A 17763-nucleotide genomic window follows, 5' to 3' on the forward strand; every position below is an offset into this window, starting at 1 on the left:
ATGGGCTCTGGCGCCCACACCCCGCTTACTCGCAGTGCTCCACCTGTCTTTTGATGAAGGTGGCCAGCCCCTCCCAGCCTGACTTTCCGTGGACACGGCCACACCACCCTCTACTCTAAGTGCACTCCTCAGAGACTCAGACGGACAGGTGTGCTAAGGCACCAGCAGGTATCAACAGGCCTGGGCCTCCCTCCCTTTCCCTGACCCCTCCATCCCATCCTGCCTACCCCTCAAGTCTGGGGGAGGAGCGGTGGCCCAGGGCGGCGAGTCAGGCCAGAGATAACTCTGAGCACACCTGGGGGAGCCAGGCGTGCCCCTGAGCTGCAACCACTTCAACAGATGCACACCTCCCACCCTGAAGAACCAGACCCGGGATGCCCTTGAGACGGCTGGAGGGTTTATTAGCTCAGCGCCTGCAATTAGAGGTCCCTGGAACGACATCCAGGTACAAATCACAGGACTGGTTTCGGGGCCAATTACTCCTGAGCCCAGACTTTCCCCCAGCACCTCCTGACAGGCATCACTCAGTTTTCAGCCAGAGGGGGAGCCTCCCAGTTACCAGCACACGCGGTATGCTCCAGCATGTCCACACATCCCCAGGTGAACCGACTTGGAGAAGTCTGCCAAACAGCCTGAGAATTCCGCTTGAGAACCTCAGCTAGAGCTGCAGACTGCAGGCACACCACAGTCCAGGCTGGCAGGGTCCTGGAGACCCAGAGATGAGAAAGACCCAGCACACGGCCCCTCCGTGACCGGCCGCTGTCCCCACTAATACAAGGCCTCCACTTTTTGTCCAGCTGCATCAAATCCCAGCAAGTCCCAAAATATCTGGAGCCGATTCCCACCTCCCAGCTGTGGACCCTGCTGCCCGTGTCCCGAGTCCCATCCTCTCCGCATCTGAGCCCCCAGCAAACTTGCCCATTTTCCCAGGCTCAGCCAGAGCCCCTTTCCGAGCCCTCCGACCAGGTGCTTGCCAGAAAATGCTGACTCCACCCTCCTGTGCGTCCTCACCGCATATCCTGCTTATCTGAACCGGACCACACTGATTGGTTTCAGTGTCTGTCCCCCCTCCCACACCATCCTAATGGGAACTCCCAGAGGGCAGAGCCGAGGCTGATCCAAAGCTGGAGCTGCAGTTCTTCAAACACCCCAAATCCTAGAGGGGCTGAAACACACACAACAAGGGAGGAGCACCTTTCACTCCAGGGGCCTGGGGCGGGCCTGGGGCGAGGCCCAGGATGCCCACTGCTGTTCCCCCTCAAAGGCAGCAGTTACACACACACAGCAGCCAGTCAAGGCACCCATTCTCTGTTACAGCCTCAACCACCCCCAAGCCGCAGTTCAAAAACCTAATTTGTTTTGGCTCTTAATGATGGGGCTATTTAGGGTGCTCTTAATTATGAAAACTATTATTCTAATTGGCCATGGGAAAAAAAGCCTCAGTCTGGGGGCCACCTAAATACTTTACAATAATGGAGTAAGGGAATTCTGAAATAAATTATGATACATCCCAATGATGGAATGTGAGTCTTTAAAAGGCTTTCAGACCTAGGATAACTCTCCTGACAAATAAAAAGCACAGGGTATGTAAGCACGCACACTGTGCTCTCAGGTAGGCAGGTGCACCGTTTACTGAACGTCTACTGCAAGGCAGGCACTCTGCCCAGTGTCCTGTCATCCTGCTCTCTCAACCCTCAATCACCCTTGAAGGTAGAAATTATCCCCATCTTACAGACGCAGGAACTGAGGCCAAAAGAAATAAAAAATGTATTCAAGGTCAGGTGGCCAGTCTGTGACACCATGAAGCCCATGTTCTTTCTACCTTATATAAGCGAATTTTCAAAAGGTTGGAAGGAACAAATCTTGACATGTTACTAGGGGCGATGGAGTTGAGTATGGGATATATGTTCTTTACTTCTTTCTATACTGGCAGATGTTCTACAACGATCATATTACTTACGATGATCGGACCAGAATTATCTTTAAAAAATGTATTAACAACTTCACCACAAGAAAAACCATCCTCCCTTCCCTTGCATTCTTCCCTCAGATTTAGCCACAACCAACCCCTTCCCGGCCCCTGGTCCCAAGGCACAGCAGGACCCTGCTGTTCTACCAGAGAGGTGTTTGACACAAAAGAGAAGAGTTACGTGTGTCTGAGAGTCCTTCTATTCCTAGGGGATTTAGGAAAGCTTTAGAACAAGATCTGAGCTGACACAGGAATCCGAGTGAAACTCATCCCGCCTAATTGTGGGCCTCCAAGTCGGGGAGCCACACAAGTGGATCCCCTTACAGTTGAGGCCTCCAGGAAGAAGGCCCTGAGCGTGGTTTTAAACTGGTGCCCAGACTGAGGGATTATCAATGTGCCAACATGTGACGACCCATTTCCTCCCCCTTGAGTCCCACTGAAATACGAAGCGGCCTAGCCCAAGCCTGAGTGGGCACACGCAATGATCCTGGGACAGTCACAGCCCCTCTCCTGGGCTCAACTGCTCAGGGGGTTAGATGGGTTTTCGAGCCTTTTATAAACAGCAGTACCCTTTTCCAAATGTGACCGTACACCTCCCATCAATAACACAAAATGTAAAAACGTGGGGTGCTCTACTACAGAAGGTGCCCTCTATTTCTGAATCCGAGAGGCCTAGGAAGCTGCTGTGCAGGACAGAGGCGTCTGATGGGCACGGGTTGGAGACCAGTGAGACTGGGTGACCTTAAGCCCTATTTTCTAAGCTGCCTCTCTTTCGGGTGCTTTCCCAGAAGCACGGGCCTGCAACTCCATACTCCACCAGCTGACACGGTAAGCATGACCAGTAACCAGAGCATGACCTTGAAAGACCTGTTATGGGCAGCTGGCCACCCGGGCACTGTCAGAAAGCATTCCCATGGACCTGGGAAAGTCGAATCCTGTGCAAAGACATATCAAAGAAATGTTCTCCTTTGCTAGACGTGTTGTTTTTAACACAATGGAGTATTATTTTTCTGCCTCTCAAAGCCATAAAAATAACTTAGTTTCAATACACAGTCCTACAAGAGTACACGGAGGAGTCACACTGCTGGGAAGGATAAACCCTTCCAGAAAACAGTCTGGTAATATGTATCAAGAGGTTTAAAAATGTTCACTCAGGGGACTTCCTTGGCGGTCCAGTGGTTAAGACTCCATGCTTCCACTGCAGAGGGCGCAAGTTCAATCCCTGGTCAGGAAACTAAGATCCTGCATGCCCCATGGTGAGGCCATCACTTGCTTTGACCCAATCATTAAGAAATCTATCTAAGGAGATTAGAGGAAAACATCAACATAAAGCTATTCCCCACAGCACTACTTTAACTTGGTAAAGAGAAGTAGAGAGAAAACTCAGTAGAAATATACCCAAATGTTAACAACCGCTGCCTTTGAGTGGAGAAACTGCAGGAGACCTTCTGTTTAACTTCTGAACTTTTCCCATTTTTTAAAGTGGGAAAGTTTTACTTCTGTTATCAGAAACAAACCTCTACAATGCCCACCACTTTCAAAAGACCATAAATAGGAACTAAACCCCCACCACTGTTCACCTACCATCCTGACTTTAGACGGCCACTCCCGTCCCAATGGGGTTTCGTTAACAGGCCTGTCAAAGCACCATGGTGCCTCCTTGCCAAGAGACACACACCCCACCCCTGAGTTCCCAGAAAGTGCAAAAAACACACCATCCAAGGACCTGGATTATTACAACAGGAGCACTGCAAGGTAGGGCTTTGGTTTAGACAAGGGATGGCTCCATCAAGTGCCACTCAGACCTTACTAGGCTCCTGAAGGATGGAAGGACTAACACTTGAGTTGTCCCTTGCACACTGGGGCTGCAAGACGGAAATGACAACTCCTCTCCTGGCTTGTGCCTGTCTGGGCCTCCAAAGGCAGGTCTGAGCAGACTATCCCAAATGGGGTTCCGAAAGCCACACAGTATCCAAAGGGTGGGCCCTGGTGACCGACAGTTGCTCCATGGACAACCTCCTCCACCAGCACCAAGAACCCGCTGCCCCTTCTTTGGCCAGGAGCAAACTGACCACCCACAGGTCATCAGAGGGCTGAGCCCTGGTTCCCAGGCCTACCCTGAGGCCAGAATGTGGGAGACGAGGAAGCAATGGCAGGCACAGTGGCCAGCAACAAGAGCTTACTATGTATACCAGGCCAATGCTGGCTAAGTATCTTCTAAGTGTTCTCACTTAATCTTTACAATACTGGACAGGGTATTATCTCTGTTTTATAAATGAGAAAACTGAGGCAAAAGATAAGCAAGTTGCCTGAGAAGTCACAGGTACGTGCTGTGCTGTGTTCAGCAGCTCAGTCGCGACCGACTCTTTGTGACCCCATGGACTGTAGCCCACAAGGCTCCTCCATCCCTGGGGATTCTCCAGGCAAGAGCACTGGACTGGGTTGCCATGCCCTCCTCCAGGGGATCTTCCCAACCCAGTGATCAATCCCAGGTCTCCCACATTGCAGGTGGATTATTTACCATCTAAGCCACCAGGGAAGCCCAAGAATACTAGAGTGGGTAGCTGATCCCTTCTCCAGGGGAACTTCCCAACTCAGGAATCGAACCGGGGTCTCCTGCATTGTAGGAGGATTCTTTACCAGCTGAGGTACGTGGGAAACCCAGTTACAGGTTTCCCAAATCAGTTTGCAGAGGGAGAAGTTGATGTGGGCAAATCAGCCTGCCAGATGTGTCTGCTCAGCCTACTACAGTTTGTAAATTTTACAGATTGAGCCAATGTTTTAAAATTAGGATAAATCAGTCAATCAATCCAGATTTCCAGCTTCTCTTGAAAACCAGAAAACCTGGCAACATTTGCAGGGCTGACCCAGATTCATTATCCAGCTAGCAACAAGCTGTACCGCTGCGGCGGCCGGTACGGCTCTCATGGTTACCAGTTACTGTGACTCCCCAGGGCGGGGCCAGCAAACCTTTTCTGTAAAGGGCCAGAAGGTACCTATTGTAGGCTTGGCAGAACATAGGGTGTCTGTTGCAACTACTCAACTCTGCAGTGTGAAAACAGTAATGGGCCACGTGTAAACTAACTCATGTGGTTGTGTCCCAATAAAACTTTATTTACAAAAACAGGCTGTGGGCTGACTTGGCCCGTGAGCTATGGCTTGCCAGCCAAGCTGTGCTCTCACCATCCGGATAGGTGAGAAGTACTTCTCGGAACCCGTTTCTCTTTTAAAAACTGGGAGAATGCTTATGGCTCTGGCGAGCCTCCCCTGTGGCACGCCTGCGCTCTGCAGACACGTAGGGCTTCGCCCAACACCCGAGGGTGAAACATAGCACCTGAGAGCACGATGGTGGCATGTGGCCCGGGCCTCCTCGGGAAAGCCCAATTGCTTCCCAGAGCCACACCTTTCCTGCATCGGGCAATCAGGCCCTGGTCTGCCTCTCCTCTCTGCACTCCCCCGTGACTCTCTTATCTGTTCCCACCGCTTCAGTAATCCCACGCACGCTGATCGTCCAGATCTTTCTTTAGATACCCTGCCCGCATCCCTGGTCCAGCCATCAGCAACCCCAAGGACAGCCCAGAACTGATCAGGCTGTTTCATGCCTGCCCCTCTCCCATCCAGTGTCCACTCTACCTGTCCATTCACTCATCTCTTAATTCCCTGTGAAATCTTTCCTATACCCACTCCTGCCCTGCAGGGAGAAGTGGCCACATCTAACCGCCAATGTCCATGTGACATCTGAGTGCAATTATCTACTTGTCCCCTCCAGTGGGGCATGGGCTCCTTACAGGCAAGGATTACGGTTAGGAAAAGATTTTTCAAAGGAGACACAGAACGCTGACTATAAATGAAAAAATACATTTCACTGTGTTAAAATCAAGAATGGTTGTTCAACAAAACGTGCCTTAAAGAAAACAGAAAGTTACAAGCTGGAAAAAGATATGTGCAATAAGCACAGAAGATTAAAATCAAGCATACATAAACTCTTACAAATCATTTTTTTTAATGCCAAGAACCCCGCAGAAAAATTGGCAGAAGATATAATTTACAGAAACACACATGCCAATAAACTCATGTAGAGATGCTTGACATTAGGGTTTGGTGACACAGAAACCATGATCCCAAAGATCCCATTTTATATCCATTCCATTGGCAACAAAAAAAATCAGCCTGTATCAAGTGTTGGCAAGAGTGTGGAGCAAGTGTGGAAGTGTACAAGGGCAAACTCATACAACCACTTCAGAAAAGAGTCTGGCAACAGCTATGGAAGTTGAATATTTATATACCCTATGATCCAGCAAAGCACCACCCCTCAGTTCACACCCAAGAAAACCTCTTGAGTAGGTGCAACAGGGAACATGTATAGAAGTGTTCAGAACAGCTCTCTCTCAGCAGCAAAAACCTGGAAACGACCAGGCACTCATCAGTGGAAGATCAGATGCAGAAACTGGTTTGTTCACACCATGGACTATTATTCAATATTCAAGACAAATGAACCAAGTGATATGCAATACTACGGACAAATTGTAGCAATATGTTTTTAGGTTCCTTAGGAATACCCAGGTACCATAAAACTAGATAAAAATGAAAGCAAAGGGATAATGGATATCTCAGGATGGGAATGGGAAGAAAGATCAAACACTGGATATGTATTCTGTCTCAAGATCCCAGCTTTTGTTGTGGATGGATGAAATGCAGGAACTTACAACACTCATTTAAAAAAAACTTAGGAAATAAATAAAAGTAGGCCATGTGTGAACGGGTGATCAGTGTGGAGCAATCCAGTTCTCTGTTTATCTGAGGTGAATATTAAAACAAACCCACAGAGGTGACTGTTTAATTCATTTCCAGGTGCTGAGCACAAACCCTGGCACACAACTTCCTGGGCACACGTGGAATGAATGAGAGACGCTTCCTCCGTGGCTCCATTCCTGCTGTCTCTTAGGTATCTCCAATATGTCTGAAGCCAAACTCACCTTCCTTGCTTCTCTCTCTTTCCTCCTGGATTCCTTGGCTCTGGGCTGCCCCTCCTCCAGCTTCTCCCTACGGCCCAGCAGCTGCCCTGGCTTGCTCTTGCCTCCTCAGCCCCCACTGTGAGCACTTGGCTGGGACCTGTCAGCCTCTCACCTTGATGAGCACTCGCTCTCATCTGGCTTCTCACACTTGTCTCTCCTTCTCAACCACCTCAGAGACAGGGGCGAGGTGGAGCTTCCTGAAGTACAGCCCTGCCCCTCTCTTCCACACCTCCCTTCAAGGTCTAGAAACAACGTTCACATTCCGTGGCTCACGGGGAAAGTCCATCAGCCCGGTCCCTCCCTGTCAACACTATCTGCTGGCACACCTCCCTTCAGTACCCCTCTTCCATCTACACTTCCCCCTCCCCAGCTCCTTCCAGAGAGTTTAAGTAATGACCCGCTACCCCATATACATCCAGTTTCCCCAACTCTGTGCTTCAACTTTACCCGGCACCCTACCCACTTGGCCACCCAGTTAAACACCTCCAGGATGCCGTGATGTGCCCTCTTGTGAGAAAATCCCCTCTCATCAACTTCTACAGCATTGCATCTGACCTCCACAGTTCTCTCCGGCCGTTCTCTCTCTTTGACAAGCCGAGGAACAGCCAGAGCACAAACTTCCCTGTCTACCTCCCTCTACTAGAAGCTGGCGTGATGTAAGGAAACAGTCACAAGGAGAACGATCCAATCCAATCCATTCCATGCTTTCTAGCCAGGGTGCTCATTTAGCAAGGCCCTTCCTGGAATTCTCCTGCTAAAATCCCCCAAGTCTTGGCATGACATGCAAAAGCCCCCACACTCAACCTTCTGCCCACTTTCCAGGCTTCTCGGCCATGTACCCATCCCGTTGCCCCAGCCACACTGGAGTCACACTTACAATGACCCAGACATGCCGGGTCTCTTCACAACTTTGCATTTACTGACTCTTCTGCCTGGCTTTGTCCCCTACTTCCTGGGTCCTACTCCTTCACAATTCACTTTGGCTCTCTCGTTCTTGAAGCCTTCTGGACCTTCCCTCCTGGGCAAGGGTAGGGGTGGGATGGGGTGGGCTCTGCCCTGTGATTACCCACTCCTCCATATGTATCACACCGACAACACCTTGTCGCTGTCTATGGTTTCCTTATCTTTCCCACCAAACAATGAGCTCCTGGAAGACAGAGTTTTTGTGGCTGGTCACTGCACCCTCAGCACCGAGCAGGGGGCCTGACAAAAAGGAAGCACCCAGTAAAGGTTCAAGTGACCAAGGAAATTAAAATTTCCAATGCAGAAATCCTGACTCGTGTCCTTCATCTCATAATGCATGTGTGAAAACAGAAAGTAGCTTCTAAGACTGGTTAAACAGGAGAAGGTGTTGGCAAGAAGCCACCTGAATTTATCTGAGACAAGAGGCAATCAACAATCTACTCCCAGGGCTCACTTTCATCTTGGGGACCTCAAATTTCCCCCTCCCCAGTCCGCACTTTCTCTACTGAAAACCAGATTGGAAAGGCAGCGACGTGAAGTCCCCGTGGCTCTCACCTTTTCTCTGTGGAGAGCTGGCACAAACCGTGCCTTCTTGATGAAGATACCAGATCCTTAGGAGGAATGACTTGTGTGGGTTCCCATCTTGATAGAAAATGCAAACAACAAAAACCGGGCAAATCTGAAAGGCTTGCTGACTCAGCGACACAAATTCCAAGGCACCTTTGCCAACAAGGAAGAAGACGATCGAGTTTTAAATTGGGAAACAGCAGTTAGTGAAAACAAATGCACAGATGTTGGGTCTGTGTGCTGTGGCTGGGGACTGGAAACCACCAGATTTATTTTCCAACAGCCTGGGCACAGCAGAAGGTACAGTAGTCTCCCTCTGCCCACTCAATAATCAAGGGGCTAGTTAGGGGAAGATTTAAAAAAAGCCCTTCCATAGAAAGGCCTGAAAGGATTTTGTAAGCCAGTTTGCTTTGTGAGCCTCCAAGAAATCAACAAACTACAGAACGTAAAAGTTTGCCAAGGTCACACAGTAAATGAACAAGAAGCCTAGCTATAGTTACCCTGATGGTTTAAGTAAAGCCTGATTACCAGAAAGACCAACTTCTACAACTCTAGAGGAGCTACATGGCATGCAGAAATATTTTGAGTTTCTTAAGCGGCCAAGCGTCTATGCACACACTATTTCCATTGCTACCGGCACTTAGGGAGGGAAGAGGAACCAGTGTGGAGGACAGTAGCTGACTTGAGAAAGGGTAGTTTCGGGGGCAAAGGGGGAGGGAAGTCTAAGTCCTCTTCACAGCGTAAGCTACTGGCACCCCGCAAAAGTGAGCCAGGGTCCCACCAAAGAGGCACTTCCTGGAAGGCGGACCTTACTTGAGAAGAAGAAAGCGGAGTTAGTTAAGCGAAGTACAGCCAGAAGTACAGCCCCCGGCTCCAGCGAGCCGCCCACCGGGAAGCAGATCCCAGCAGGACCCACACCCTCACTAGGGCAGCCCGGTGGCCCCGCCGCCGCCGCCTCCTCCGGATCCTGTGGGAAAGGGTACTCTCGTCCCGACGGGCCAAACTCTCAGGGTCTGCGCCGCTCCCCTCGCCAGCCCTTCGGCGTTCCCGCTCCCCACCCCGTCCGGTCCTAAAGCTCTGCGAGCGTCTCTCAATCCCCTCAACTCCCGCCCTCGGGGACCTCCACCCGGAGGCCGGTCCCCGCAAGCCCCCTGGGACCTCACCCCGGAGCGCCTCTCCAGCCCGGCCCAACCGTCCCTCACGCCCACGCCCGCCCCCTTCCGGCCCCAGCTCGGCTCGGTCTCCCCCGCGTCCCCGGGACCCCAGCCCTAGGCGACGAGCAGGTGGCCAGGGCCGCCCCTCTCACCGAGACTGAAGAGAGCGAGGCAGGCGGGTGGAGGACACCGCCGCGCTCAGACTGAAGCTCCACTTCGGCCTGGGCACTGCTCCGGCCGCAGCTCCCACTCTAACGAGGAGGCAGCCTGAGTGAAACTCGGCGTCGCAGCTTCCTCGGGTTCCAGTGCGCATGCCCAAGACGCTGGGCCTTCTGGGAAACGTAGTTCCGGCGGGGCAGCAGGGGGCGGGGCCGAGCCCAACGTGCACCTGTTCAGTTCAGTTCAGTTGCTCAGTCGTGTCCGACTCTTGGTGATCCCATGGACTGCAGCACGCCAGGCTTCCCTGTCCATCACCAACTCCCGGAGTTTACTCAAACTCATGTTCATTGAGTCAGTGATGTCATCCAACCATCTCATCCTCTGTCCCCCTTCTCCCGCCTTCAATCTTTCCCAGCATCAGGGTCTTTTCAATGAGTCAGCTCTTCGCATCAGGTGGCCAAAGTATTGAAGCTTCAGCTTCAGCATCAATCCCTCCAATGAATATTCAGGACTGATTTCCTTTAGGATTGACTAGTTTGATCTCCTTGCTTCCCAAGGGACTCTCAAGAGTCTTCTCCAACACCACAGTTCAAAAGCATCAATTCTTCAGCGCTCAGCTTTGTTTATAGTCCAATTCTCACATCCATATGCGACTACTGGAAAAACCATAGCTTTGACTAGACCGACCTTTGTCGGCAAAGTAATGTCTTTCCTTTTTAATATGCTGCCTAGGTTGGTCATAGGTTTTCTTCCAAGAAAAAAAAGAGCTTTGTACCTACTTGGGTGACAAACACTTAAACACGCAACTGCAATCTAGTGCGATAAATGTGATAAAGGAGTAAGAGCATAGAAGGGGTGCCTAATTGCAGAAAGAGGGGATGTCAGGAAGACATTGCAAAGGAGGTGACACTAGAATTGGATTTTGAAGCCTGAATATGGGTTTGTCAAATGGAACACAGGGAAACCTTTGCAAAGGATGAGAGATGAGAAAGTGCCTGATGCATTCAGAAAGCAATGAAATGTTCTGTGTAGCCAAGGCAGAGAATAGGTACATGGACGGGGTGAGGACAGAGAAAATGGATTAGGGTGTGGCAGGATATGGAGAAATGGCTGGGTGAGATTATGAAGGACACTAAATATCACGCAAGAAATTTAGTCCACTGGAGTCAATGGAAGGATTTAAGCAGGGGAAAGAGAAGCATCATTGCACGTTAGAAGTGTACCCTTGTGGTGGGTGGAGGATTGAGAAAGGAGTGGGGAGACCAGTTTGGAGGCTTAGGCTATAGTCCAGGTCAAAAGTGATGAGGCTTAAACCAGGCTAATGACTAATCTTTTGGATCACAGACTTCCTTTACAAAGCTAAAGAAAGTTGTGCCCAGAAAAATGCTCAGATGTATTCATACGTATACACACAGATATTTTACATACAGTTCCAGGGGGTTCAGAGTCCTCTAAATCTTGGACTCTAATTGAATATCTTTACATAATCTAATCAAAAGCTAGTGAAGGAAGAGAAGGAGTGCCTGCAGCAGGCCTAGTGTCTGGTACTCTAGGCCAGGACCCAGAGCTGACTTATCACCCGGGAGCTGACTTAGAGGACACCAGTCTTGAGCCTGGGAATGAGCCAGTTGTGCCCAGAGCCAGCTCTCCATAGAGGAATGAAGGGTAGCATTTTACCTGCGATTTATACTAGATGCCTGAAGTGGCTACAGATTAGAATAGGACTCTTCCCTTCCCCTCTCAGAGCCTCGGTCACCTCAGCCATAATCATCCGCAGGACGTCTAAGGCACCTAGCAGGTGCTGAGCACTGGACATGCGTCACCTCAGTGAATCCTCTCAATGAGATGGATGTTATTCCCATTTTTTTGGACCTCGTCCCACAGCTTGCAGGACTGTGGGGTCCTAGCCACTGGACTGCCAGGGTATTCCCTGAGGAATGCTGACTTCTGAAGAACAGATGAGAGGCAGAAATGTCTGGGGAAGAGGCTGGACTTGGGGACATGGGGTGAGCATGATGGCTTAGATCCAAGAGAAGGGTCCCATGAAAGGGGTGCTCAGTGATGGCAGTTCTGAGAGGCCCAACCTGCTGGTCCCTGGGAGGGGAGCCCATTCAGAACCCAGGGCTCCTGCTTCCCTATCTGGGGCTCCCTCATTTTTCAGTCAACTGGCTGACATTCCAGAAAAGTCCCAAACTTCTGACTTAGCACAGAAAAGCCATTGGTGACTGCACAGCGGTTTCCACTGAGAGACAGGATCTGAGGTCATGGAGGTTAGGAACGCCTGGGTGTACAGGCGGCTCTTCCAAGAGCCATCTTTGTGTTCCACACATGGGAGGGGGGATTGACAGGACCGTCGAGGATAAAGCCCCACAGGGGGGATGACGCCACTTACATAAGGATGCCCGTGGCCGCGTGCACTTTGGAGGACGCGGGCCAACCCAGTGACCTCTGAAAGGCGGGAATGGCAGGTGATAGTCACTTTCTTTGTACTTTTCCTGTAGCATTTGAGTGTGTCCCAGTGAATAGTTTCCATTTTTATAACCTGAAAGGAAAGACTATTTTTATTTGGGGAAAAATGAAGAGTTCCAGTTGTGAAAAGAGGCAAAATAGGGCAGCAGCAAGAGGGAGAAGGGGGGACAGGGACTCTGAGTTTTTAGGCAGGAAAAAGTGAATGTGCTGTGTCCTGAGGTCACAGCAAGATGTCCCTCGAGAAGCTGGAAATGAGGGAAACTGGATGTACCACTTGCAAACTGAACTTGAAACCAATACACGCAGCAGAAGGAAGCTGGTTAAATGACCCTGGGATGCTAGGTAGAAAGGATGAGGAAGACTCACAGGTGCTGACGGAACTGGTAGCTGAGATCTAATGTCAAGTATAAAAGGAGTTTCATGGAGAAGGAAATGGCAACCTACTCCAGGATTCTTGCCTGAAGAATCCCATGGACAGAGGAGCCTGGCAGGCTACAGTCCATGGGGTTACAAGAGTCAGATGCAACTTAAGAGACTAAACCACCAGAGAAAGACTACCCTCAATTTGGCAGCAAGTGACAACTGTCCTTCAGATTTCTTTTTTTTTTCCCCTGATAGAAAAAGAAAACACTTGGAAAAAGAAAATGATACATTTTCTATTCAAATGTAAAAAAAAAGGAACTTTCAGAGCAGAGGGTTAGAGTAGAGTAGGTACTTATTTGTGTGTGTGTGTGTTTGTTGGTGTGTAGTTGATTTACAATGTCTTGTTAGTTGCAGGTACACACCAAAGTGAATCAGCTATTCGTATACATATATTCATTCTTTTCAGATTCTTTTCCCATATAGCTCATTACAGAGTATTGAGTTCCCTGTGCTATGCAGTAGGTTATTAGCTATCTATTTTACATATGCTAGTGTGTATATGTCAATCCCAATCTCCCAATTTACGCTCCCCTCCACCCCCTCCCCATATAACCATGTATGTTTTCTACATCTGTGACTCTATTTTTGTTTTATAAATAAGTTCCTTAGTGCCATTTTTTAGATTCTACATGTAAGCTATATCATATATTTGTCTTTGTCTGACCTACCTCACTCAGTCTGACAATCTCTGGGTCCATCCGTGTTGCAAATGGCATTATTTCATTCTTTTTTATGACTGAGTAATATTCAACTGGGCTTTCCTAATGGCTTGGTGGGTAAAGAATCTGCCTGCATTGCAGGAGATGCAAGCCATGCCGGTTTGATCCCTCGGTTGGGAAGATCCCCTGGAGGAGAAAATGGCAACCCACTCCAGTATTCTTACCCGAAAAATCCCATGGACAGAGGAGCCTGGCAGGCTACAGTCCAAAGGGCTCCAAAAGTTAGGAATGCCTGAGCACGGAGCACACTATTCCACTGTAAATGGGAACCACATCTTTATCCATTCCTCTGTCAGTGAACAGACAGCTAGGTTGCTTCTCTGTCCTGGCTACTGTAGACAGTCCTGCAGTGAATACTGGTGTGTGTGTGTGTGTGTGTGTGTGTGTGTGTGTGTGTGTGTGTGTGTGTGTATTTAAAATGCACACACAGGCTTGTCAGCAGAGATTTTTCTGGAAGGAAACCTAAGATGCTCTAAGAAGGTAACAGATGAGCTGAAGATTTTTATTTTATTTACTATATAGTTGGGCTTCCCTGATAGTTCAGCGGTAAAGAATCTGCCTGTAATGCAGGAGACACAGGAGACACGGTTCAATCCCTGGGTTAGGAAGATCCCCTGGAAGTGGAAACGGTAATATTCAATGCTAATTTTTTCTATCACAAAAATATGAGACTGCCCCCCCCCACACACACAGTAGGGTAGGTTAGGTATGCCCTGTGGGAGCTGAAACATTCCTGGCAGAGGCTCTGTCCTTAATCATCTGCCCAGAAGGAAAGACTTTTTTTTTCTAATGTCTCAAAGACCGGCATTTGTGCCACCTACGGACCTTTGAGGATTCCTAAGCAATGGAGGGGTTTCCCAGGTGGTACTAGTGGTAAAGAACTCGCCTGCCAGTGCAGGAGACATAAGAGATGCTGGTTCGATCCCTGGGTCAAGAAGATCCCCTGGAGGAAGGCGTGGCAACCCACTCCATTATTCTTGCCTGGGGAATCCCATCGACAGAGGAGATTGGCTGCAGTCCACGAGGTCGCACAGAGTCGGACACGATCAAAGCAACTTAGCACACACGCACACAAGCAACTGAGAATGAATGATGTGGCCCAAGAAAGAGGTGCCCACAGACGGGGGAGTGGTGGTGGCCAAAGGAACTTAGATTAGAAAATAAAGTCAGGATAAGGGAACCTTTCCTAATGGTCCAGTGGTTAAGACTTTGCACTTCCAATGGAGGGGGTGCAGGTTTGATCCCTGCTTGGGGAACTAAGAGCCCACATGCCATGGGGTGTGGCCAAAAGAAATGAAATAGCCTAAAAATAAATTAATTAATGGTCAGACTTTCCTTGTGGTGCAGTCATTAAGACTCTGACCGTCTACTCCAGGAGGCAACCAGGTTCAACCCCTGGCAGGGAACTAAGATCTCACATGTCACGTGACGTGGCCAAAAAGATAAAGTCCTTCAACCCCACTCCAGGTATCAGCGTTTACTGCTTCCGAAAGCTCCAACCCTGGAACCAGCCTCCAGCTCACCCTGGAGCAAGAAAAGATCAACGTAAACCTGGGAAAAGGCAAGACACTGGAGCCCAGGGATGCCGCTGAGGGGATCAAGCCCTTTCTGATGTTTTGCTTGGGAAGGCAGAATTTTGTTGCCTGGTGCCTCAGCTAATTGGCCTCCATCTGATACTCCGGAGGGCTTGTGTGATTAGAAGCCACAGCTGCCTTGCTCATTATTTCTGATTAATAGGCAGCACTTGGCATCTCTGGGCAACGGTGCTGGCTCAGGATCCAGGTGTGATCTACACAGCCCACAAGAGCATGATGGCTTTGCAGCCCTGAGGTGGGAATCTGTCCCCACCGAAAGCATTGTCTTATGTAAGTCCCAGTCCCTTGGAACACGACTTGATGAATTGCTTTGTCCTCACTAGTTCCCTTGGTGCCAGTCTGAAATAACTAATGTGTACTCAGAGTTAATACATTGGAGACGTTTGTTTTAAATCTAAGCAATCACACTTGACCTCTGGCCCCCACTCCACAGTTATTGTTTTGATTGTAAAGTAATGCTCTGGCACCCTGGTGTCAGAAAGAGAAAAAGAGAAAAGAAAGAAAAGAAAAAGAGAGAGAGAGAGATCGAACAGGCCCAAAATGGACTCACTTGTGCTAAGCCCCAGAACAGCAAACCAAGACTTAATACCTAATTGCAGTTTTAGCCTCTCCCAGGAAAATAATCCTTTAACCAGCCTCTCCTTTTTAACCAGTCAATCTGGAATTACCTAGCAAGTACCAGTGGTGGTTCAGATGGTAAAGAATCTGCCTGCAACACAGGACACCCTGGTTTGATCCCTGGATCGGGAAGATCCCCTGGAGAAGGGAATGGCAAGATCAGGCTTCCCATTCATCTCCAGAGTACTGGCTACTGATTCGAGTATTCTTGCCTGGAGAATCCCATGAACAGAGGAGCCTGGTGGGCTACAGTCCTTGGGGTCCCAAAGAGTTGGACACGTCTGAATGACTAACGCGCACGTATCAGTGAAGTGATTTGCCCATAGACACTTCGCGCCCCATAGTAGGACGGTAACTTTCCCTGAAATAACCCACTCTGCTCAAAACTTCCTCTTCCCACCCACTTCTGCCTATAAAAGCCTTTCATTTTGTACAGCTGTTTGGAGGTCCTTTCTATTTGCTAGACGGAGTGCTGCCTAACTCATGACTTGTTGAATGAAGCCAATAAGGGCTTTAAATTTACTCAGTTGAATTTTGTTTTTTACATTCATTTGGGATCTTAAGTTACCCGAGAGAAGGGATCAGGGACTTCTCTGGCAGTCCAGTGGTTAAGGCTCTGAGCTTCCACTTCAGTGGGCGTGGGTTCAATCCCTGGTCCGGGAACTTAAGACTCCACATGCCATGCCGTGCAGCCAAAGGGAAAAAAGATAAAGAGAAGGGATCCACTGTGGTGTGTGGACAAACTCAGGTGTCCTAACCTGAAGGCTGAGGGCAGGTGGTCCCTTGGTAGACAGTGGGTTATCTTTCTGGTGATATCCAACCTCCTCCTGAAAATTTCCATTAGCCCTTAGGAGTTGCTCAGAATCTATTGGAAAAAAAATACCTGATAAATCTCACACCTGTCAGGAAAAATTGTAAAAGACCTTGAAAGTGAAATGAAAGTCACTCAATTGTGTCCCACTCTGTGTGACCCCATGAACTGTAGCCCGCCAGACTCCTCTCTCCATGGGATTCTTCAGAGAAGAATACTGGAGTGAGTAATCATTCCCTTCTCCAGGAGATCTTCCCTGACCCAGGGATTGAACCTGGGTCTTCTGTATTGCAGGCAGATTCTTTGCTGTCTGAGCCACCAGGGAAGCCCCCAAAAGACCTTGAAATAGGCAGAAAGTTAATCTGAAAGGGTGTTAGAAAACGCCCAGTTACCTGATTCTTTGAATCTGTGCCTTTCCTTTTACAAAACCAATAGTAATACAAATAACTTTTATCCAGAGGGATGCTATTGACTTCTGTCTGCGGAAGCCATTTTTGCCTCTATCAGCAAATTCATGTCTGCGTTCCTGCCTGCCTTTGTAAATCTGTTGGTTGGTTGTTTTTTTTTTTTTTTTAATTCTCCTTTGTTTTCTTTTTCTTTTTTCCCTGATTCTCTTTTGAACCACATTTTTACGTCTTGCGCTTACCCTCAATGAATGAGTTAAAAGAAGATCTTTGACACTTTTTTATTTTATATTTGTGGGATCATGATTTTTTTCTTCATTGTTCTTTAACATACTTCATATCTCCCTTTTTCCTCTGGCTATCAGGAAGGCAAAAATTTAAGATTAAGTTGTTTTATTTTTCTAAATCTTTTACCAGCAGGGAATGCCTGTGGGCTGGGGCTGCAGCCTGGTCCAGGCAACAGTGGTCCAGGCAACAGTGTGTGGGATTTCCCAAAAGGGCAAGCAAGGGGCAGCTGGAGCCCCCCAGGATGTGCTATGTGACTTTGGGTGAAGTTTTAAACCTTCAAAGTGTTGATTCATCCAGGGATTCCTAGCATATAATAGGATGCTTCCCCAAACAAACACCAGGGTTTGTTTGGGGAAGCCACATTCCTCCCTTTCCCAAGGAAGCTCCACCTTGAGGCGGGCAGACGGGGTCCTCTGACGTTACTGCCTACTGCCGGAGGCCAGTGTCTCCGCTCACTGAGCTGAGGCCCCCCGGGAACTGCCTGGGGCTGACACTCGGGGTCACATCCTCAGCCCGCTTCCTCCCCACACCAGACCCAGCCACTTCCTCTGAGGACAACAGAAGTTGAATGAGAGACGAGTTCCTGAGATGTTGCAACACCTGGGACCA

The 17763-nt window shown here is 49.1% G+C and overlaps 1 protein-coding gene and 1 non-coding gene across 4 annotated transcripts in view; one reads left to right on the forward strand and one right to left on the reverse strand.

Moving 5' to 3' along the window:
• The window catches only part of DTX2 (deltex E3 ubiquitin ligase 2), a 35083-nt gene extending 25166 nt beyond the window's left edge, over positions 1–9917 (reverse strand). For all 3 annotated transcript variants that reach the window (XM_068967130.1, XM_068967129.1, XM_068967128.1), the window contains exon 1: positions 9821–9917. The gene's annotated coding sequence lies outside the window, so the exon portion shown is untranslated. The remainder of the gene's footprint in view (positions 1–9820) is intronic.
• A 4704-nt stretch (positions 9918–14621) lies between these two features.
• On the forward strand, positions 14622–14694 carry TRNAG-UCC (transfer RNA glycine (anticodon UCC)). The gene has a single exon. It is a non-coding gene; the product is annotated as a tRNA-Gly (tRNA).
• The last annotated feature ends 3069 nt before the right edge of the window (positions 14695–17763 follow it).

This window comes from Capricornis sumatraensis, chromosome 3 (assembly GCF_032405125.1).
Source record: "Capricornis sumatraensis isolate serow.1 chromosome 3, serow.2, whole genome shotgun sequence".
NCBI lineage: Eukaryota > Metazoa > Chordata > Mammalia > Artiodactyla > Bovidae > Capricornis > Capricornis sumatraensis.